Raw genomic sequence first — 23,989 nt, 5'->3', positions numbered from 1 at the left:
CTAGTCTGTATAAACATGTCTGACATAGAGAAAACTCCTTGTTCATTATGTTTAAAGGCCATAGTGGAACCCCCTCTTAGAATGTGTACCAATTGTACTGACTTCACTCTAAGCAATAAAGATCATATTCTGTCTTTAAAAAATTTATCACCAGAGGAATCTAGCGAGGGGGAAGTTATGCCGACTAACTCTCCCCACGTGTCAGATTCTTTGACTCCCGCTCAAGGGACTCACGCTGAAATGGCGCCAAGTACATCAAGGGCACCCATAGCGTTTACTTTACAAGACATGGCGGCAGTCATGGATAATACACTGTCAGCGGTATTAGCCAGACTACCTGAACTTAGAGGTAAGCGAGATAGCTCTGGGGTTAGACGAAATGCAGAGCATACTGACGCTTTAAGAACCATGTCTGATACTGCCTCACAATATGCTGAAGCTGAGGAAGGAGAACTTCAGTCTGTGGGTGATGTTTCTGATTCAGGGAGAATACCTGATTCTGATATTTCTACTTTTAAATTTAAGCTTGAACACCTCCGCGTATTACTTAAAGAGGTTTTAGCTGCTCTGAATGACTGTGACACAATTGCAGTGGCAGAGAAATTGTGTAGACTGGATAAATACTTTGCAGTGCCGGTGTGTACTGAGGTTTTTCCAATACCTAAAAGGTTTACAGAAATTATTAATAAGGAATGGTATAGACCAGGTGTGCCGTTCTCTCCCCCTCCTATTTTTAGAAAAATGTTTCCTATAGACGCCACCACACGGGACTTATGGCAGACAGTCCCTAAGGTGGAGGGAGCAGTTTCTACTTTAGCAAAGCGTACTACTATCCCTGTCGAGGACAGTTGTGCTTTTTCAGATCCAATGGATAAACAATTAGAAGGTTACCTTAAGAAAATATTTTGTCAACAAGGTTTTATCCTACAGCCCCTTGCATGCATTGCACCTGTCACTGCTGCTGCGGCGGCGTTCTGGTTTGAGTCTCTGGAAGAGGCCTTACATTGGATGACATACTTGGCAAACTTAGGGCGCTTAAGCTAGCCAATTCTTTTGTTTCTGATGCCATTGTTCATTTGACTAAACTAACGGCTAAGAATTCTGGTTTTGCTATACAGGCGCGCAGAGCGCTATGGCTTAAATCATGGTCAGCTGACGTGACTTCAAAATCTAAGCTACTTAACATTCCCTTCAAGGGGCAGACCTTATTCGGGCCTGGTTTGAAGGAAATTATTGCTGATATCACTGGAGGAAAAGGTCATGCCCTTCCTCAGGACAGGTCCAAATCCAGGGCCAAACAGTCTAATTTTCGTGCCTTTCGAAACTTCAAGGCAAGTGCGGCATCAACCTCCTCTAAGACAAGAGGGAACTGTTGCTCAGTCAAAGGCGTTCTGGAGGCCAAACCAGACCTGGAACAAAGGTAAGCAGGTTAAAAAACCTGCTGCTGCCTCTAAGACAGCATGAAGGAACGGCCCCCTATCCGGTAACGGATCTAGTGGGGGGCAGACTTTCACTCTTTGCCCAGGCATGGGCAAGAGATGTTCAGGATCCCTGGGCGTTGGAAATTATATCCCAGGGGTATCTTCTGGACTTCAAAGCTTCTCCCCCCATAGGGAGATTTCACCTTTCACAATTATCTGCAAACCAGATAAAGAGAGAGGCATTCTTACACTGTGTAAGAGACCTCCTAGTTATGGGAGTGATCCATCCAGTTCCAAAAGAGGAACAAGGACAGGGTTTTTACTCAAATCTGTTTGTGGTTCCCAAAAAAGAGGGAACATTCAGATCAATTTTGGATCTAAAGATCTTAAACAAATTCCTCAGAGTTCCATCATTCAAGGTGGAAACTATTCGTACCATCCTGCCTATGATCCAGGAGGGTCAATATATGACTACAGTGGATCTAAAGGATGCTTATCTTCACATTCCGTGTTATGTTGTATATTTAAATGTTTTATTTCTAACAAGTAAATAGTAAAAATGTTGCTCCTTTGATAATTCTGTCTAAAAGTTGGAGCTTAAACTTAAGGCAGAGTATCTGTGAGCAATTACTGTAATGTGGTGAGATTCTGGGTTGTATCTTTAATGAAAAATAAACCTTTTAAAGCAACAAGATAAGCGAATACAGAAAACACTAGTTCAGTGAATTCAATGATGCAAATCAGATTAATGCAAAAATAGAATATATTAGTGCATATAACAGGATAAGTAGTAAATAAGTTATAGTCCGTTTTCACACACTCACTCAGATAAGTAATTCAGCTTGTTACAGTCTAGGGTAGAAATGTCAGAAAGATACTTGCAGTTCACAAATATACACTTAGCCAGCATAAAGTTTGTAGGAAAGATTATACCTTCGGTTTGATAAAGTAGTAAGTACAGACCGTGAACTGAAGATCAGAGCGGCAGAGCGTTGTGGCGTCTCAGCGGTAGCTCCGACTGAGCGAGTGTGACTCACTTCCGGTTTCGGCGAGCAGGCAGCTGGAACGCCGCAAGGGAGATTAGTGACAGCGTGCGAATACCTATTGATCGCAAGAGAGAGAAGGTAATGCAGGTTTGTCAGGTGAATCTGGATAGCGATATAATGGTAATTCCAGGAGGTTTCCCAAGGTGACAGGTGAACCTTTGAAATAAGAATAAAGTAGCCAGGAGAGCAAAAAAGGATGATACTCCTTAGAGGTAACATCAATTATCAGGCAGTGAATAGAAGGCGTGAAGGTGATTAAATAGGGAGAGAGGAAAGTGGGAGGGATATGCCTTAAAGGTATATCACATTCCGATACACAAAGATCATCATCGGTTTCTCAGGTTTGCCTTTCTAGACAGGCATTACCAGTTTGTAGCTCTTCCTTTTGGATTAGCTACAGCCCCAAGAATCTTCACAAAGGTTCTAGGGTCCCTTCTGGCGGTCCTAAGGCCGCGGGGCATAGCAGTAGCCCCTTATTTAGACGACAGCCTGATACAGGCGTCAAACTTCCAAATTGCCAGGTCTCATACGTACATAGTACTGGCATTTCTGAGGTCGCATGGGTGGAAAGTGAACGAGGAAAAGAGTTCTCTATCTCCACTCACAAGAGTTTCCTTTCTAGGGACTCTGATAGATTCTGTAGAAATGAAAATTTACCTGACGGAGTCCAGGTTATCAAAGCTTCTAAATTCCTGCCGGGTTCTTCATTCCATTCCGCGCCCTTCGGTGGCTCAGTGTATGGAAGTAATCGGCTTAATGGTAGCGGCAATGGACATAGTGCCGTTTGCACGCTTACATCTCAGACCGCTGCAGCTATGCATGCTCAGTCAGTGCAACGGGGATTACACAGACTTGTCCCCTCAACTGAATCTGGACCAAGTGACCAGGGATTCTCTTCTCTGGTGGCTATCTCGGGTCCATCTGTCCAAAGGTATGACCTTTTGCAGGCCAGATTGGACAATTGTAACAACAGATGCCAGCCTTCTAGGTTGGGGTGCAGTCTGGAACTCCCTGAAGGCTCAGGGATCGTGGACTCAGGAGGAGTCTCTCCTTCCAATAAATATTCTGGAGCTAAGAGCGATATTCAATGCTCTTCAGGCTTGGCCTCAGTTAGCAACTCTGAGGTACATCAGATTTCAGTCGGACAACATCACGACTGTGGCTTACATCAACCATCAAGGGGGAACAAGAAGTTCCCAAGCGATGTTAGAAGTCTCAAAGATAATTCACTGGGCAGAGATTCACTCCTGCCACCTATCAGCTATCCATATCCCAGGTGTAGAGAACTGGGAGGCGGATTTTCTAAGTCGACAGACTTTTCATCCGGGGGAGTGGGAACTCCATCCGGAGGTGTTTGCACAAGTGATTCATCGTTGGGGCAAATCAGAACTGGATCTCATGGTGTCTCGACAGAACGCCAAGATTCCTTGTTACGGATCCAGGTCCAGGGACCCCAGGGTGACGCTGATAGACGCTCTAGCAGCGCCCTGGTCTTTCAACCTGGCTTATGTGTTTCCACCGTTTCCTCTGCTCCCTCGTCTGACAACATTTAGGATCTAGAATCTTTTCCATGATGCCTCAAGCTTAGAGTCTCTTCACAGTTTCGCTGTAATTCAGGAAAGTCCAAAGTCTCTAGACTAATAAGTACAGCATGAGAACTTTCCCATTATTTAACAATGTGAGGACATCAATAATCTGTTTTTCTTATAAGTTGTGACGTAAACCAAGTACATTTTTTTTGGAACATTAGTAACTGGTCTCTTGCCTTGTAGGAAGGGAAGTAGATGGTAATAAAGAAGGAAAAAGAAAGAGAAAATGAGGGTGTAATGTAAAAGATAAACTTAGACATTTATGAATGCCATGATTTCTTTATCACTTTGGTTGTGTATGTTACTGAGCAAGTACATTAAATGTTCTGAGTATTATATTGAACAGATTCCCACAAAAACATCATGTCCAGATATAATGATAGTTGGTCTAGTTTTAGATAGTATAATCTCTCTAGTTTTAAGTTTTTATTGACTGTCAGTCCAGTCTGGAATGGTGGGTATGGTTGCTGATTTCCATTTTTTCGGTATTAACTGATTGGCTGCATTTAGCATGATGTAGTAAAGGTGTTTCCTTATTTTACAAGTGATCTCCGGTGGGTGGCTTAGCATTATTAATTCTGGGCTGGGTGTCATTTGGCTGCCTAAGGTTTTGTTGATGATCTGAAAAACACTAGACCAGTATGGTTTGATATGTTGGCACTCCCACCAAATGTGGGAAAGATGCCCTTCTCTGGGACATCCTCTCCAGCATGAACCTGAGGTTTGTTTGAATATATATTTAATTCTAGCTGGCGTTAAGTACCACCTCATTAATAGTTTGATGTTAGTTTCCTTTGCATGGGCTGAGTGTGCTGAATGCGAAAGATTTGAGAATCTGCGTAACCATGTCTCTGTTGATGTATTTAAATGCAATTCGTTATCCCATCTCTTTGTGTAGGATAGAAGATCTGGATAAGTGAGTGTTAAGGTAAGTTTGTATAACTTGGAGATTATTCCTTTAATATTCTCTTTGGATATACAGATCTGTTCAAATGCTGTGAGGGGGCGAAATAGGTCACCTTTGTATTTATGTGTAGATATATAGTGTTTCATTTGGTGTACACGGAGCCAAGAGGAGAGGAAGGGGTGTTCTATTAAGTCAAGTTGGGATTTACCTTTAATGGTCTTATTATCCTCTATTAGGAGATATATGGGGAGGAGTTTTTGGGGGTCTGTGTGAGAGTTGGGTTCTGGGGTTATGCCGGGGTTAAATTCCGGGTTGTTCAGTAGTGTAGTGAGGGGTGAGTATCTAGATGAGATTTTGTTTGGTGTTTTACAGATGTGCTTCCAATCTGTCCAAGTTTCGTTGGAGATGGATGATGTTGAGATGGAGTGTTTGGTAAAATTAGCCGGGTTCCAGCTTGCGGTATTTAGGTTGTCTGTGGTAGCTAGGTTAGACTCAATTTGGACCCAGCTTTTATGATTAGGTGTATTAAATTTGTACCACTCATGAATTCTCTGAAGGGATATAGCGAGTTTATAAGAGCGAAGGTGGGGAACCCCCAAGCCTCCCTCTGCTGGAGGTTTAAATAGTGTGTTTTTGTTAATCCTCGGGGGTCTACGTTTCCAAATGTAGTCATTTATGATCTTTTGCATAGTATCTAAATCTTTTTGTATGCCTGGGATAGGAACTGTCTGTAGAATGTATAAGACTTTTGGTAGTAGAGTCATTTTTGCTGCCTCTATTCTACCTGTCCAGGATATGTTTTTTGGGAGCCATTGGGATGTAAGTGTTTGGAGTTCTGTGATCAGGCCTCCATAGTTATATTTGCGTAGGTCTGTCTTATATGGGGTAATGTGAATGCCAAGATATTTCAGGAATTTTGTTTGCTGTTTAAGGGGACAAATTGATTTTAATGTATTAAGGGCGTTAGTTGTCAGATGTATTGGTAAGTATTCAGATTTAGTCATGTTTACTAGGAAATTTGATATCGTCCCAAACTGTGTTAATTCAGTGATTGCCTGTTGCAGCGATGATATAGGGTTTGTGAGGGTCAAGAGTATATCGTCCGCGAATATGGCCAGTTTGTGTGTATGGTCTGCTATAGATATTCCGTGGATTTGGTCATTCAGTCTTATTTTAATAGCCAGAGGTTCTAGGGATAAAATGAACAGAAGTGGTGAGAGGGGGCATCCCTGTCTGGAGCCATTCCGAATTTCAAACGGCTCAGAAAGGGTTCCATTAATCTTAATCTGCGCCGTGGGATTTGAGTATAGAGCAAGAATTTTTTGGATAAAAGAGTCTGGGATGTGGAAGTGTTGTAGGGTCGAAAGTAGGTATGTCCAGTCCAGTCGGTCGAAAGCTTTTTCAGCGTCGGTGGATACGAAAACAGTCGGGGTCTTGTTTTGTGTAACATGTTCTAGCAAATTAAGTACTTTGACCGTGTTATCTTTTGCTTCTCTATGTGGGACAAAGCCCACTTGGTCTTGGTGAATTATAGATGGGAGAATTTGGTTGAGGCGGGAGGCTAGTATTTTTGCGTATAATTTGAGATCAATATTTAATAAAGAGATGGGCCTAAAGTTGGCTGGAATGTTTGGGGGCTTGCCTGGTTTAGCTAAAACTGAGATATTCGCTTGCATCATAGTATCCGGGAAAGGTAATTTTTCTGGTATGGAGTTAAATAGTGATGTTAAGTGAGGTATTAGAACAAAAGCAAATTTCTTATAGTATAGTCCTGTATAGCCATCAGGGCCTGGAGCTTTGTTTTGTTTTAATTGTTTTATTGCCTCTAGTACTTCAGTAGATTGAATGGGGCGATCTAGGTGCTGGCATTGGTCTGCGTTAAGCTTGGGGATAGGCAAGCTGTCTAGGTATCGATTACAGAGGAGTGTATGATTTTGCGGATTTCTAAGTGGGAAAAGATTATAAAGTTTATGGTAAAATTCATTGAATTCCCTGGCTATGGACTTGGTGTCTTCTAATTGTTTACCATGTGGTGTTTTGATAGAATGAATGTAGGTTTTTTGTTGTTGTTTCTTTAATGCCCTGGCTAAAAGCTTCCCTGATTTGTTTCCCTCCCTGTAGAAGGTTTGGTGTAAATGCAGAAGTTTCCTTTGTGTTTGGATATTCAGTATAGAGTTCATATTTTCTCTTTTAAGCTTGAGTTGATCTAGGATAGAAGTGTCAGAGGGGTTTAATTTATGTTTGAAATTTAAGTCTGCGATTTCTGTAGCTAGTATATTTATCTCCTCTCAACTTTTCTTTTTAATTTGGGCGGCAGTCTTGATAAACTCGCCTCTTATAGTGCTTTTGTGGGCCTCCCAAAGGGTGGTCACATTAATGTCTGGTGACAAATTTATGGAGAAGTAAGAGGTTATATGTTCTAGAAAGAGTTCTTTTTGTGTTGGATCTAGTAATATTGAATCTTCTAATTTCCATTGAAAAGATCTGGTGGGAGCTGTAGGCCATTTTATGGTACATGTCACTAGGGAATGGTCTGACCATGTTGTATGCTGAATACCTGAGTGCATGGCGTGGGATAAAATTAGGTGGTCTACTAAAATATAGTCCAGCCTAGAATAGGTCCTATTAGGATGTGAGAAGAAGGTGAAATCTAATTTTTGGGGGTTAAAGTATCTCCAGGTGTCATGCAGGCCGAGAAGTTTAAATTTTTGCCATATGGTATGAAGATGTGGGATTCTAGTTCTGGTGAGGGGGTTTGAGCAATCAACTGTGGGGTCTAAAGGGAGATTCAAATCTCCTGCTATGATCAATGATCCCTTTGCCTCTGTAAGAATTAGCTCCACTACTGAGGTTATAAATTTATCTTGATGTGAATTTGGGGTGTAAACATTCATTAAAGTTACAGGTTTACCATAAAGAAGGCCTTTCAAGCATAGATATCTGCCCTCCTTGTCACATATAATATGTGTCTTAGTAAAAGGGACTGATTTGTGGATTAGGATGCTCACTCCATTAATTTTTTTGTGTGGGTTGTAACTATGGAAGTGTAGGGGGTAATGTGTAGAAAAATATTTAGGGATGTTTTTGCCTTTAAAATGGGTTTCTTGTAGCATTAGGATATGTCCTCCTTTTTTTGGAGATCTAGAATAGCCATTCTTCTTTTATTGGGACAATTGAGGCCTTTGGTGTTTTGAGTATAGATGTTGAGGTTTTGTGTTGTATGATTAACCATCATGTATAATCAGCAAAAATGAGGGTGATTGACAATAACACATTTGGCATTCTGGCATGTGAGTATTTAGCAATACAGACTTACAAGGGATAGAGAAGAAAGGATAGAAAAGGAAAGGTGAACAGAAAAGACAGTGAAGAAACACAATAAGACATAACAGTCTTAGCAACATATTTCTATCTTAAAGGAGATAAACTCCCGACTAAATGAGAACAAGAAATAAACGTCAACATCAGTTAACATTTTACCCTTTAAAACTCCATTTCAACATTTCTCAGGGTTTTCAGGCCCAATATAATAAGGTTTGCTGGAGATACTTGCAGTTGGTATCCCTCCAGGAGTAGACTCAAGTTGGTAAGTATAGAATCTTTGGAGGTGGCGATTAGTCATTATCCCCTTTCATCCAATGTTGGAGATGTTGGCTGTGCAGGTTTGCGCATCTTTCTTTGTGAGGCTTGTCTCCATTCGTTCCTTTGTGGCAGGGGAGAGGGCTTATCCGGATTTGAGTGTCTCTCTTGAGAAGTGGTATTTTCCTCCATTTGGGGAGATGGAATGTCCAGATCTTTACATATACCTGGTATATCTTTGGTGGATGAACATGTGATGCGTCTCCCCCTCCAGAGGATCAAGAGATGGAAAGGAAACCCCCATCTATACGGGATATTTAGCTTCCTTAGCAACATTGTGAGTGGTTTGAGTTCTTTTCTTTTTGTAAGAGTTCTCTGTGATAGATCGGCAAACATTTGTATCTCTGCGTTTTCATATTTGATGGGCTGTTGTTCTCTAGCTAGTCTCATTAGCTCTTCTTTTTCTTGGAAATTAGTGACACGGACTATAACATCCCTTGGTGGTTGTCCCGCTAGCGGTTTGGGGCGCAAGGCCCTGTGGGCTCTGTCTAAACTTATTTTGGATGGTGTTTCTTCTTTTCAGTGTGCTAAACAGATCTTGAAGGTATTGTTCAATATCAGATGGTGGAATGGATTCAGGAATTCCCCTCAATCTGATGTTCTGACGTCTGCTGCGATTTTCAACATCGTCTATCTTATCCTCTAATTCGGTGATGGTTGTATCTTGCTTATGAATAGTGTCATGCAGGTCAGAGATGGCTTCTGCGTGTAAATCCTGGCTGTTTTCCAGTGCCTCAACTCTATGACCGATTTCTGTGATATCTTTTTTGAGGTCTGAAATTTCATCTTTAATGTATTGCTTGACCTGAGAGAGGAGGGAGGAAAAATCTTTCTTTGATGGTAGTGTTTTAAAAAGGGCTGTAGGGATTGTAATATTTTCTGGTGTATGATCACTTTCAGAGTCTGATGAACTTTGGTTAGACCCTTGATCTGGTAACACTTCTTCCATGGGAGCTGGTGTCTTAGCTTCTAATGTCTTGAAGAAGCTGTTTACTGAGTGAGTAGACGTTTTTAGAAGTTTAGTGTTTTTACTTGGTTTAGTAACCCTTTTTGGAGACATAGCTGTATGTGTCTAAAGAGGTCTAGCCTCCTTGCTTTTGTTGTCACTTTAAGAGAGAAGCAGAGGAACTAATTAATGCTCTGTGTGCAGTTCATTAAGTCTTTGCTAGTGTTGCAGGTACTTGACAGGAATATAAACTGCAGTTTTGTTTGCTTTGAGCAGTATTTGAGAACTTATAGTGGAGAGGGTGTAATTACAGCATTTCAATTGTGAGAACGTTAAATGGGGTTACATCCCAGTTTGAGCTGTTGGAAGAGTGTTGTTTGCGGCATGTGTGCGGTTATTTCTAATGAGAATGCACACGTTAAAGTTCTTTGTTAATGTCCCCAGTACTAGTGTCCTAGACAATTTACCGCATTTTATCCCCTCTCTTACCCTCTTAGAATGTTTCACCTTTAGACTTGTCTCCGTAGGAAGATCTTGAATATCGAGTGCGCAGTGTAATCGAGCGCAGGCTGCGGCCTATCACGGAGGTTATTTCAAAGTGTGACCCGCTCCGCTCCTCAGATACTTGCTTTAGTGGTCCGGTTTACATTCCGGAGGTGTTCTCTTTAAGTGGCTTACTTTTGTGATGCTCCCAAGTGACCGGTGCAAGGTGATCGGCTCCAAGCTGAGTTTGTACTGCGACAGGCCTATGCGCGCAGTGAGCGCTTGCTGTTTATGTCAATCCGCTGTGGCGAGCAGAGCAGGTCCCTCGGATCATGGGCTGGGGTGAATTAGCTCACATGTCAGTCAATTTGGCGCTTCAAAGTGCAGGGTGGCTAATGCCATTTACGTTCACACTTAGATAGGGCACAGGAGCTCAGTCAGAAAGCAGCCATCTCCTAGGCTGGCTAGCTCCGCCCCCAGCATCGGTGATTTTAATAGCGCCTGCGTGGCCACGCAGGACCTGGTATGCAGATTTAGTGGACATGTCATCATTGCCACCATGGACTCTGCCTCTGAGACAGGACCTTCTACTTCAGGGTCCTTTCCTCCATCAAAATCTAATTTCTCTGAGACTGACTGCATGGAGATTGAACGCTTGATTTTATCAAAGCGTGGCTTCTCCGAGTCAGTCATTGATACCTTAATACAGGCACGAAAGCCTGTCACAAGGAAAATTTACCATAAGATATGGCGTAAATATCTTTATTGGTGCGAATCCAAGGGTTACTCATGGAGTAAGGTCAGGATTCCCAGGATATTATCTTTTCTCCAAGAAGGCTTGGAAAAAGGTTTGTCAGCTAGTTCATTAAAGGGACAGATTTCTGCTCTGTCTATTCTTTTGCACAAGCGTCTGGCAGATGTTCCAGACGTTCAGGCATTTTGTCAGGCTTTAGTCAGAATCAAGCCTGTGTTCAAACCTGTTGCTCCATCATGGAGCTTAAATTTTGTTCTTAAGGTTCTTCAAGGAGTTCCGTTTGAACCTCTTCATTCCATAGATATAAAGCTTTTATCTTGGAAAGTCCTTTTTTTGGTAGCTATTTCCTCGGCTCGTAGAGTGTCTGAGCTATCTGCCTTACAATGTGATTCTCCTTATCTGATTTTTCATTCTGATAAGGTAGTCCTGCGTACCAAACCTGGGTTTTTACCTAAGGGGGTATCTAACAAGAATATCAATCAAGAGATTGTTGTTCCATCCTTGTGTCCTAATCCTTCTTCAAAGAAGGAACGTCTATTACACAATCTGGACGTGGTTCGTGCTTTAAAGTTTTACTTACAAGCTACTAAAGATTTTCGACAAACATCTGCTTTGTTTGTTGTTTACTCTGGACAGAGGAGAGGTCAAAAGGCTTCAGCAACCTCTCTTTCTTTTTGGCTAAGAAGCATAATACGCTTAGCCTATGAGACTGCTGGACAGCAGCCTCCTGAAAAAATTACAGCTCATTCTACTAGAGCTGTGGCTTCCACTTGGGCCTTTAAAAATGAGGCTTCTGTTGAACAGATTTGCAAGGCGGCAACTTGGTCTTCGCTTCATACTTTTTCAGAATTCTACAAATTTTATACTTTTGCTTCTTCGGAGGCTATTTTTGGGAGAGAGGTTTTACAGGCAGTGGTATCTTCCGTTTAAGTACCTGCCTTGTCCCTCCCTTCATCCGTGTACTTTAGCTTTGGTATTGGTATCCCACAAGTAATGGACTGGATACACCTTACAAGAGAAAACACAATTTATGCTTACCTGATAAATTTATTTCTCTTGTGGTGTATCCAGTCCACGGCCCGCCCTGTCATTTTAAGGCAGGTTATTTTCTCCAACATAGGTGTGTCCGGTCCACGGCGTCATCCTTACTTGTGGGATATTCTCTTCCCCAACAGGAAATGGCAAAGAGCCCAGCAAAGCTGGTCACATGATCCCTCCTAGGCTCCGCCTACCCCAGTCATTCTCTTTGCCGTTGTACAGGCAACATCTCCACGGAGATGGCTTAGAGTTTTTTAGTGTTTAACTGTAGTTTTTATTATTCAATCAAGAGTTTGTTATTTTGAAATAGTGCTGGTATGTAATATTTACTCAGAAACAGAAAAGAGATGAAGATTTCTGTTTGTATGAGGAAAATGATTTTAGCAACCGTCACTAAAATCCATGGCTGTTCCACACAGGACTGTTGAGAGCAATTAACTTCAGTTGGGGGAACAGTGAGCAGTCTCTTGCTGCTTGAGGTATGACACATTCTAACAAGACGATGTAATGCTGGAAGCTGTCATTTTCCCTATGGGATCCGGTAAGCCATGTTTATTAAGATCGTAAATAAGGGCTTCACAAGGGCTTATTAAGACTGTAGACTTTTTCTGGGCTAAATCGATTCATTATTAACACATATTTAGCCTTGAGGAATCATTTATTCTGGGTATTTTGATATAATAATATCGGCAGGCACTGTTTTAGACACCTTATTCTTTAGGGGCTTTCCCAAATCATAGGCAGAGCCTCATTTTCGCGCCGGTGTTGCGCACTTGTTTTTGAGAGGCATGACATGCAGTCGCATGTGAGAGGAGCTCTGATACTTAGAAAAGACTTTCTGAAGGCGTCATTTGGTATCGTATTCCCCTTTGGGCTTGGTTGGGTCTCAGCAAAGCAGATACCAGGGACTGTAAAGGGGTTAAAGTTAAAAACGGCTCCGGTTCCGTTATTTTAAGGGTTAAAGCTTCCAAATTTGGTGTGCAATACTTTGAAGGCTTTAAGACACTGTGGTGAAAATTTGGTGAATTTTGAACAATTCCTTCATGTTTTTTCGCAATTGCAGTAATAAAGTGTGTTCAGTTTAAAATTTAAAGTGACAGTAACGGTTTTATTTTAAAACGTTTTTTGTACTTTGTTATCAAGTTTATGCCTGTTTAACATGTCTGAACTACCAGATAGACTGTGTTCTGAATGTGGGGAAGCCAGAATTCCCATTCATTTAAATAAATGTGATTTATGTGACAATGACAATGATGCCCAAGATGATTCCTCAAGTGAGGGGAGTAAGCATGGTACTGCATCATTCCCTCCTTCGTCTACACGAGTCTTGCCCACTCAGGAGGCCCCTAGTACATCTAGCGCGCCAATACTCCTTACTATGCAACAATTAACGGCTGTAATGGATAATTCTGTCAAAAACATTTTAGCCAAAATGAACACTTATCAGCGTAAGCGCGACTGCTCTGTTTTAGATACTGAAGAGCATGACGACGCTGATAATAATGGTTCTGAAGGGCCCCTAACCCAGTCTGATGGGGCCAGGGAGGTTTTGTCTGAGGGAGAAATTACTGATTCTGGGAACATTTCTCAACAAGCTGAACCTGATGTGATTACGTTTAAATTTAAGTTGGAACATCTCCGCATTCTGCTTAAGGAGGTATTATCCACTCTGGATGATTGTGACAAGTTGGTCATCCCAGAGAAACTATGTAAAATGGACAAGTTCCTAGAGGTCCCGGGGCTCCCAGAAGCTTTTCCTATACCCAAGCGGGTGGCGGACATTGTTAATAAAGAATGGGAAAGGCCCGGTATTCCTTTCGTCCCTCCCCCCATATTTAAAAAATTGTTTCCTATGGTCGACCCCAGAAAGGACTTATGGCAGACAGTCCCCAAGGTCGAGGGAGCGGTTTCCACTTTAAACAAACGCACCACTATACCCATAGAGGATAGTTGTGCTTTCAAAGATCCTATGGATAAAAAATTAGAAGGTTTACTTAAAAAGATGTTTGTTCAGCAGGGTTACCTTCTACAACCAATTTCATGCATTGTCCCTGTAGCTACAGCCGCATGTTTCTGGTTCGATGAGCTGATAAAGGCGGTCGATAGTGATTCTCCTCCTTATGAGGAGATTATGGACAGAATCAATGCTCTCAAATTGGCTAATTCTTTCACCCTAGACGCCACTTTGCAATTGGCTAGGTTAGCGGCTAAGAATTCTGGGTTTGCTATTGTGGCGCGCAGAGCGCTTTGGTTGAAATCTTGGTCAGCTGATGCGTCTTCCAAGAACAAGCTACTTAACATTCCTTTCAAGGGGAAAACGCTGTTTGGCCCTGACTTGAAAGAGATTATCTCTGATATCACTGGGGGTAAGGGCCACGCCCTTCCTCAGGATCGGCCTTTCAAGGCAAAAAATAAACCTAATTTTCGTCCCTTTCGTAGAAATGGACCAGCCCAAAGTGCTACGTCCTCTAAGCAAGAGGGTAATACTTCTCAAGCCAAGCCAGCTTGGAGACCAATGCAAGGCTGGAACAAGGGAAAGCAGGCCAAGAAACCTGCCACTGCTACCAAGACAGCATGAAATGTTGGCCCCCGATCCGGGACCGGATCTGGTGGGGGGCAGACTCTCTCTCTTCGCTCAGGCTTGGGCAAGAGATGTTCTGGATCCTTGGGCGCTAGAAATAGTCTCCCAAGGTTATCTTCTGGAATTCAAGGGGCTTCCCCCAAGGGGGAGGTTCCACAGGTCTCAGTTGTCTTCAGACCACATAAAAAGACAGGCATTCTTACATTGTGTAGAAGACCTGTTAAAAATGGGAGTGATTCATCCTGTTCCATTAAGAGAACAAGGGATGGGGTTCTACTCCAATCTGTTCATAGTTCCCAAAAAAGAGGGAACGTTCAGACCAATCTTAGATCTCAAGATCTTAAACAAGTTTCTCAAGGTTCCATCGTTCAAGATGGAAACCATTCGAACTATTCTTCCTTCCATCCAGGAAGGTCAATTCATGACCACAGTGGATTTAAAGGATGCGTATCTACATATTCCTATCCACAAGGAACATCATCGGTTCCTAAGGTTCGCATTCCTGGACAAGCATTACCAGTTCGTGGCGCTTCCTTTCGGATTAGCCACTGCTCCAAGGATTTTCACAAAGGTACTAGGGTCCCTTCTAGCTGTGCTAAGACCAAGGGGCATTGCTGTAGTACCTTACTTGGACGACATTCTGATTCAAGCGTCGTCCCTTCCTCAAGCAAAGGCTCACACGGACATTGTCCTGGCCTTTCTCAGATCTCACGGATGGAAAGTGAACGTGGAAAAGAGTTCTCTATCTCCGTCAACAAGGGTTCCCTTCTTGGGAACAATAATAGACTCCTTAGAAATGAGGATTTTTCTGACAGAGGCCAGAAAAACAAAACTTCTAGACTCTTGTCGGATACTTCATTCCGTTCCTCTTCCTTCCATAGCGCAGTGCATGGAAGTGATCGGTTTGATGGTAGCGGCAATGGACATAGTTCCTTTTGCGCGCATTCATCTAAGACCATTACAACTGTGCATGCTCAGTCAGTGGAATGGGGACTATACAGACTTGTCTCCGAAGATACAAGTAAATCAGAGGACCAGAGACTCACTCCGTTGGTGGCTGTCCCTGGACAACCTGTCACAAGGGATGACATTCCGCAGACCGGAGTGGGTCATCGTCACGACCGACGCCAGTCTGATGGGCTGGGGCGCGGTCTGGGGATCCCTGAAAGCTCAGGGTCTTTGGTCTCGGGAAGAATCTCTTCTACCGATAAATATTCTGGAACTGAGAGCGATATTCAATGCTCTCAAGGCTTGGCCTCAGCTAGCGAGGGCCAAGTTCATACGGTTTCAATCAGACAACATGACAACTGTTGCGTACATCAACCATCAGGGGGGAACAAGGAGTTCCCTAGCGATGGAAGAAGTGACCAAAATCATTCTATGGGCGGAGTCTCACTCCTGCCACCTGTCTGCTATCCACATCCCAGGAGTGGAAAATTGGGAAGCGGATTTTCTGAGTCGTCAGACATTGCATCCGGGGGAGTGGGAACTCCATCCGGAAATCTTTGCCCAAGTCACTCAGCTGTGGGGCATTCCAGACATGGATCTGATGGCCTCTCGTCAGAACCTCAAAGTTCCTTGCTACGGGTCCAGATCCAGGGATCCCAAGGCGGCTCTAGTGGATGCACTAGTAGCACCTTGGACCTTCAAACTAGCTTATGTGTTCCCGCCGTTTCCTCTCATCCCCAGGCTGGTAGCCAGGATCAATCAGGAGAGGGCGTCGGTGATCTTGATAGCTCCTGCGTGGCCACGCAGGACTTGGTATGCAGATCTGGTGAATATGTCATCGGCTCCACCTTGGAAGCTACCTTTGAGACGAGACCTTCTTGTTCAGGGTCCGTTCGAACATCCGAATCTGGTTTCACTCCAGCTGACTGCTTGGAGTTTGAACGCTTGATCTTATCGAAGCGAGGGTTCTCAGATTCTGTTATCGATACTCTTGTTCAGGCCAGAAAGCCTGTAACTAGAAAGATTTACCACAAAATTTGGAAAAAATATATCTGTTGGTGTGAATCTAAAGGATTCCCTTGGGACAAGGTTAAGATTCCTAAGATTCTATCCTTCCTTCAAGAAGGATTGGAAAAAGGATTATCTGCTAGTTCCCTGAAGGGACAGATTTCTGCCTTGTCTGTGCTACTTCACAAAAAGCTGGCAGCTGTGCCAGATGTTCAAGCCTTTGTTCAGGCTCTGGTTAGAATTAAGCCTGTTTACAAACCTTTGACTCCTCCTTGGAGTCTCAACTTAGTTCTTTCAGTTCTTCAGGGGGTTCCGTTTGAACCCTTACATTCCGTTGATATTAAGTTATTATCTTGGAAAGTTTTGTTTTTAGTTGCAATTTCTTCTGCTAGAAGAGTTTCAGAATTATCTGCTCTGCAGTGTTCTCCTCCTTATCTGGTGTTCCATGCAGATAAGGTGGTTTTACGTACTAAACCTGGTTTTCTTCCAAAAGTTGTTTCTAACAAAAACATTAACCAGGAGATTATCGTACCTTCTCTGTGTCCGAAACCAGTTTCAAAGAAGGAACGTTTGTTGCACAATTTGGATGTTGTTCGCGCTCTAAAATTCTATTTAGATGCTACAAAGGATTTTAGACAAACATCTTCCTTGTTTGTTGTTTATTCCGGTAAAAGGAGAGGTCAAAAAGCAACTTCTACCTCTCTCTCTTTTTGGATTAAAAGCATCATCAGATTGGCTTACGAGACTGCCGGACGGCAGCCTCCCGAAAGAATCACGGCTCATTCCACTAGGGCTGTGGCTTCCACATGGGCCTTCAAGAACGAGGCTTCTGTTGATCAGATATGTAGGGCAGCGACTTGGTCTTCACTGCACACTTTTACCAAATTTTACAAGTTTGATACTTTTGCTTCTTCTGAGGCTATTTTTGGGAGAAAGGTTTTGCAAGCCGTGGTGCCTTCCATTTAGGTGACCTGATTTGCTCCCTCCCTTCATCCGTGTCCTAAAGCTTTGGTATTGGTTCCCACAAGTAAGGATGACGCCGTGGACCGGACACACCTATGTTGGAGAAAACAGAATTTATGTTTACCTGATAAATTACTTTCTCCAACGGTGTGTCCGGTCCACGGCCCGCCCTGGTTTTTTTAATCAGGTCTGATAATTTATTTTCTTTAACTACAGTCACCACGGTACCATATGGTTTCTCCTATGCAAATATTCCTCCTTAACGTCGGTCGAATGACTGGGGTAGGCGGAGCCTAGGAGGGATCATGTGACCAGCTTTGCTGGGCTCTTTGCCATTTCCTGTTGGGGAAGAGAATATCCCACAAGTAAGGATGACGCCGTGGACCGGACACACCGTTGGAGAAAGTAATTTATCAGGTAAACATAAATTCTGTTTTTAAATTTAAACTACAGTCACCACTGCACCCTATGGTTTCTCCTTTCTCTGCTTGTTTTCGGTCGAATGACTGGATATGGTAGTGAGGGGAGGAGCTATATAACAGCTTTGCTGTGGGTCCTCTTGCAACTTCCTCTTGGGAGTGAGAATATCCCACAAGTAATGGATGATCCGTGGACTGGATACACCACAAGAGAAATAAATTTATCAGGTAAGCATAAATTGTGTTTTTTTGCTGGCTATTGCCTTTGCGCGCAAAGTTTCTGAGATTTCTGCTTTACAATGTGACTCCCCTTATCTTGTTTTCCATGCTGATAAAGCAGTTTTACGTACTAAATAAGGGTTCCTCCCTAAGGTGGTTTCGGACCGTAACATTAATCAAGAAATTGTTGTTCCTTCCTTTTGTCCTAATCCTTCTTCAGCGAAGGAACGCTTGCTTCACTATCTGGATGTGCTTCGTGCCTTGAAGTTCTATCTTCAGGCTACTAAGGAATACAGACAATATTCCTCTTTGTTGTCTATACGGGGAAGCATAAGGGGCAGAAGGCTACTACGACTTCCCTATCTATCTGGTTGATCAGTGTCATCCACCTAGCTTATGAGACAGCGGGACGACAGCCTCCTGAGAGGATAATGGCTCATTCGACTAGAGCAGTGGCTTCCTCCTAGGCTTTTAAGAACAAAGCCTCAACCTGGTCCTCCTTACACACTTTTTCTAAATTTTACAAGTTTGATGTATTTGCTTTGGCTGAAGCAGCTTTCAGGAAAAAAGTTTTGCAGGCTGTGGTGCCCTCAGAATAGGGTCCGCCTCTTTTTTTTTTTTGTTCCCTCCCGTTATTCATTCAGTGTCCTCTGTAGCTTGGGTATAGTTTTCACAACAGTAAGGAATAAAGTTGTGGAATAAAGGAATAAACTCTCACTGCCTTATGGTAGGAAAACATAATTTTTGCTTGCCAGATAAATTCATTTCCTTCCTGGCAGGGAGAGTCCACAACCACCACCGGCTCCCTTTCTATATTAATTCTTCTGGCACCTTTATACCCTGATGTTTCTCCTACTTTTCCTTGTTCCCTCGGCAGAATGACTGGAGGATATGGGATGTAGGAGGGATATTTAAGCCTTTGGCTGGGGTGTCTTTGCCTCCTCCTGGTGGCCAGGTGTTATATTTCCCAACAGCACGGAATGAATTCATGTACTCTCCCTGCCAGGAAGTAAATGAATTTATCTGGTAAGCATAAATTGTGTTTTTCTTACCCATAAGGACCAGGGCTATTTTTACATTTCTGCTTTGTTTGTGTTTCGCTGTAATTTTCCTCTTTCTCATTTACTGTACCCACACATATTATATACCGTTTTTCTCGCCATTAAATGTACTTTCTAAAGATACCATTATTTTCATCATATCATACAATTTACTATACAATTTTTTATAAAATATGATGGAAAAAAATGGAAAAAAACCACACTTTTCTCCTGTTAAGTGTGGTCAGTCCACAGGTCATCATTACTTCTGGGATATTATCTCCTCCCCTACAGGAAGTGCAAGAGGATTCACCCAGCAGAGCTGCTATATAGCTCCTCCCCCCTACGTCACCTCCAGTCATTCTCTTGCACCCAACGAATAGATAGGATGTGTGAGAGGACTGTGGTGAATTCCCCCAAGAGGGAGATTTCATCTGTCAAGGTTGTCAACAAACCAAATAAAGAAAGAAGCGTTCCTACGCTGCGTACAAGATCTTTTATTAATGGGAGTGATCCATCCAGTTCCGCGGTCGGAACAAGGACAAGGGTTTTACTCAAATCTGTTTGTAGTTCCCATAAAAGAGGGAACTTTCAGGCCAATCTTGGATTTAAAGATCCTAAACAAATTCCTAAGAGTTCCATCGTTCAAGATGGAAACTATTCGAACAATTTTGCCCATGATCCAAGAGGGTCAGTACATGACCACAGTGGATTTAAAGGATGCTTACCTTCACATACCGATTCACAGAAATCATTACCGGTATCTAAGGTTTGCCTTTCTAGACAGGCATTACCAGTTTGTAGCTCTTCCATTCGGATTGGCTACGGCTCCAAGAATCTTCACAAAGGTTCTGGGTACTCTTCTGGCGGTACTAAGACCGCGAGGGATTTCGGTAGCTCCGTACCTAGACGACATTCTGATACAAGCTTCAAGCTTTCAAACTGCCAAGTCTCATACAGAGTTAGTACTGGCATTTCTAAGGTCGCATGGATGGAAGGTGAACGAAAAGAAGAGTTCTCTCTTTCCACTCACAAGAGTTCCCTTCTTGGGGACTCTGATAGATTCTGTAGAAATGAAGATTTACCTGACAGAAGACAGGTTAACAAAGCTTCAAAATGCATGCCGGGTCCTTCATTCCATTCAACACCCGTCAGTAGCTCAATGCATGGAGGTGATCGGCTTAATGGTAGCGGCAATGGACATAGTACCTTTTGCACGCCTACATCTCAGACCGCTGCAATTGTGCATGCTAAGTCAGTGGAATGGGGATTACTCAGATTTGTCCCCCACTCTGAATCTGAATCAAGAGACCAGAAATTCTCTTCTATGGTGGCTTTATCGGCCACACCTGTCCAGGGGGATGCCATTCAGCAGGCCAGACTGGACAATTGTAACAACAGACGCCAGCCTACTAGGTTGGGGTGCTGTCTGGAATTCTCTGAAGGCTCAGGGACTGTGGAATCAGGAGGAGAGTCTCCTTCCAATAAACATTCTGGAATTGAGAGCAGTTCTCAATGCCCTTCTGGCTTGGCCCCAGTTAACAACTCGGGGGTTCATCAGGTTTCAGTCGGACAACATCACGACTGTAGCTTACATCAACCATCAGGGAGGGACAAGAAGCTCCCTAGCAATGATGGAAGTATCAAAGATAATTCGCTGGGCAGAGTCTCACTCTTGCCACCTGTCTGCAATCCACATCCCGGGAGTGGAGAACTGGGAGGCGGATTTCTTAAGTCGTCAGACTTTTCATCCGGGGGAGTGGGAACTTCATCCGGAGGTCTTTGCCCAGATACTTCGACGTTGGGGCAAACCAGAGATAGATCTCATGGCGTCTCGTCAGAACGCCAAGCTTCCTCGCTACGGGTCCAGATCCAGGGATCCGGGAGCGGTTCTGATAGATGCTTTGACAGCACCTTGGACCTTCGGGATGGCTTATGTGTTTCCACCCTTCCCGATGCTTCCTCGATTGATTGCCAGAATCAAACAGGAGAGAGCATCAGTGATTCTAATAGCACCTGCATGGCCACGCAGGACTTGGTATGCAGATCTAGTGGACATGTCATCCTGTCCGCCTTGGTCTCTACCTCTGAAACAGGACCTTCTGATCCAGGGTCCATTCAAACATCAAAATCTAGCTTCTCTGAAGCTGACTGCTTGGAAATTGAACGCTTGATTTTATCAAAACGTGGTTTTTCTGAGCCAGTTATTGATACCTTAATACAGGCTAGGAAGCCTGTTACCAGAAGGATTTACCATAAAATATGGCGTAAATACTTATATTGGTGCGAATCCAAGAGTTACTCATGGAGTAAGGTTAGGATTCCAAGGATATTGTCTTTTCTACAAGAAGGTTTAGAAAAGGGGTTATCTGCTAGTTCTTTAAAGGGACAGATTTCAGCTCTGTCCATTCTTTTACACAAACGTCTGTCAGAAGTTCCGGACGTTCAAGCTTTTTGTCAGGCTTTAGCTAGGATCAAGCCTGTGTTTAAAACTGTTGTTCCGCCATGGAGTTTGAACTTAGTTCTTAATGTTTTACAGGGTGTTCCGTTTGAACCCCTTCATTCCATTGATATCAAGTTGTTATCTTGGAAAGTTCTGTTTTTAATGGCTATTTCCTCGGCTCGAAGAGTCTCTGAGTTATCTGCCTTACATTGTGATTCTCCTTATCTGATTTTTCATTCAGACAAGGTAGTTCTGCGTACTAAACCTGGGTTCCTACCTAAGGTGGTCACTAACAGGAATATCAATCAAGAGATTGTTGTTCCATCTTTGTGTCCTAATCCTTCCTCGAAGAAGGAACGTCTGCTACACAATCTAGATGTAGTCCGTGCCCTGAAATTTTATCTACAGGCAACTAAGGATTTTCGTCAAACGTCTTCCCTGTTTGTCGTTTATTCTGGTCAGAGGAGAGGTCAAAAAGCTTTGGCTACCTCTCTCTCTTTTTGGCTTCGTAGCATAATACGATTAGCCTATGAGACTGCTGGACAGCAGCCTCCTGAAAGAATTACAGCTCATTCTACTAGAGCTGTGGCTTCCACTTGGGCCTTTAAGAATGAGGCTTCTGTTGAACAGATTTACAAGGCTGCAACTTGGTCTTCTCTTCATACTTTTTCCAAATTTTACAAATTTTACACTTTTGCTTCTTCGGAGGCTGTTTTTGGGAGAAAGGTTCTTCAGGCAGTGGTTCCCTCCGTATAAAGAGCCTGCCTGTCCCTCCCGTCATCCGTGTACTTTTGCTTTGGTATTGGTATCCCAGAAGTAATGATGACCCGTGGACTGACCACACTTAACAGGAGAAAACAAAATTTATGCTTACCTGATAAATTCATTTCTCCTGTAGTGTGGTCAGTCCACGGCCCGCCCTGTTTTTTATGGCAGGCTAAAAAAAATTTTTGGATTATACTCCAGTCACCACTACACCCTTCGGCTTCTCCTTTCTCGTTGGTCCTTTGGTCGAATGACTGGAGGTGACGTAGGGGGGAGGAGCTATATAGCAGCTCTGCTGGGTGAATCCTCTTGCACTTCCTGTAGGGGAGGAGATAATATCCCAGAAGTAATGATGACCCGTGGACTGACCACACTACAGGAGAAATGAATTTATCAGGTAAGCATAAATTTAGTTTTTTCTAACTTTGACCGCCACAATCTGTTACACATCTACAACCACCAAAAGACACCCATGCTAAATAGTTTCTAAATTTTGTCCTGAGTTTATAAATACTCAATGTTTACATGTTCTTTGCTTTTTTTGCAAGTTATAGGGCAATAAATACAAGTAGCACTTTGCTATTTCCAAACATTTTTATTATTCAAAATTAGCGATAGTTACATTGTAACACTGATATATGTCAGGAATCCCTGAATAACCCTTCACATGTATATATTATTTTTTTTAGTAGACAACTCAAAGTATTGATCTAGGCCCATTTTGGTATATTTCATGCAACCATTTCACCGCCAAATGTGATCAAATTAAAAAAAAAAAACGTTAATTTTTTCACTAACTTTAGGTTTCTCACTGAAATTATTTACAAACAGCTTGTGCAATTATGGCACAAATGGTTGTAAATGCTTCTCTGGGATCATCTTTATTCAGAAATAGCAGGCATATATGGCTTTGGCATTGCTTTTTGGTAATTAGAAGGCCGCTAAATGCCGCTGCGCACCACACTTGTATTATGCCCAGCAGTTAACGGTTTAATTAGGTAGCTTGTAGGTTTAATTTTAGCTTTAGTGTAGAGATCAGCCTCCCACCTGACACATCCCACCCTCTGATCCCTCCCTGACCCCCCTAAAACAGCTCTCTGTCCTCCCCCACCTCACAATTATCACCATCATCTTAAGTACTGGCAGAAAGTCTGCCAGTATAAAAATATAGGTGATTTTTTTTTATTTTTTATGTAGGATCCCCCATTACCCCCCAACCTCCCTGATCCCCCCTCGACCTATTGGCCGCCATCTTAGGTACTGGTAGCTGTCTGCCAGTACCCAGTTTACTAACAAATTTGCCTTTTAAAAAAAAAAATAAAGACCCAATTTTCTGTAGTGTAGGATTCGAAACTCGCACATGCGATGGGCCGCCTCCTTGCTATGGCTCCTACCCATCAACAATCAGCACCATCAATGGTCGATGCAGAGAGGGCCACAGAGTGGCTCTCTCTGCATCAGATTCTTAAAAAAGGTTATTGCTGGATGCCTCAATATCGAGGCATCACTGCAATAACCTGAAAGCAGCTGGAAGCGATCATGATCGCTTCCAGTGCTTGAAAACCATGAGGATGTACAGGGTACGTCCTTGGTCATTAAGTTTTTGTAGGACGTCCCCTGTAAGTCCTTGGTCCTTAAGGGATTAAGACAGGTTAAAGGGGAGTTGTTTTCTCACTGCAGCTTCAGACAATAAGGAGCAAAACTCTGTGGGTGACTCAGCACAGTTTGTCCTGAATGTTTTGACGACAGTAATACAAGCACAGCTGCTGCTGTATGGCTG

The 23,989-nt window shown here is 42.9% G+C and overlaps 1 protein-coding gene across 2 annotated transcripts in view; it reads left to right on the top strand.

Annotated features, from left to right (window-relative positions):
* Nucleotides 1-23,989, top strand: part of SPPL2A (signal peptide peptidase like 2A) — a 175,399-nt gene that overhangs the window by 131,621 nt on the left and 19,789 nt on the right. The gene's annotated exons all lie outside the window — the stretch shown is intronic.

The sequence above is a fragment of the Bombina bombina genome, chromosome 6 (assembly GCF_027579735.1).
Source record: "Bombina bombina isolate aBomBom1 chromosome 6, aBomBom1.pri, whole genome shotgun sequence".
Classification (NCBI taxonomy): Eukaryota; Metazoa; Chordata; class Amphibia; order Anura; family Bombinatoridae; genus Bombina; species Bombina bombina.
The sequence above is the reverse complement of the archived record's forward strand: the minus strand, read 5'-3'. Positions and strand labels throughout refer to the sequence as shown.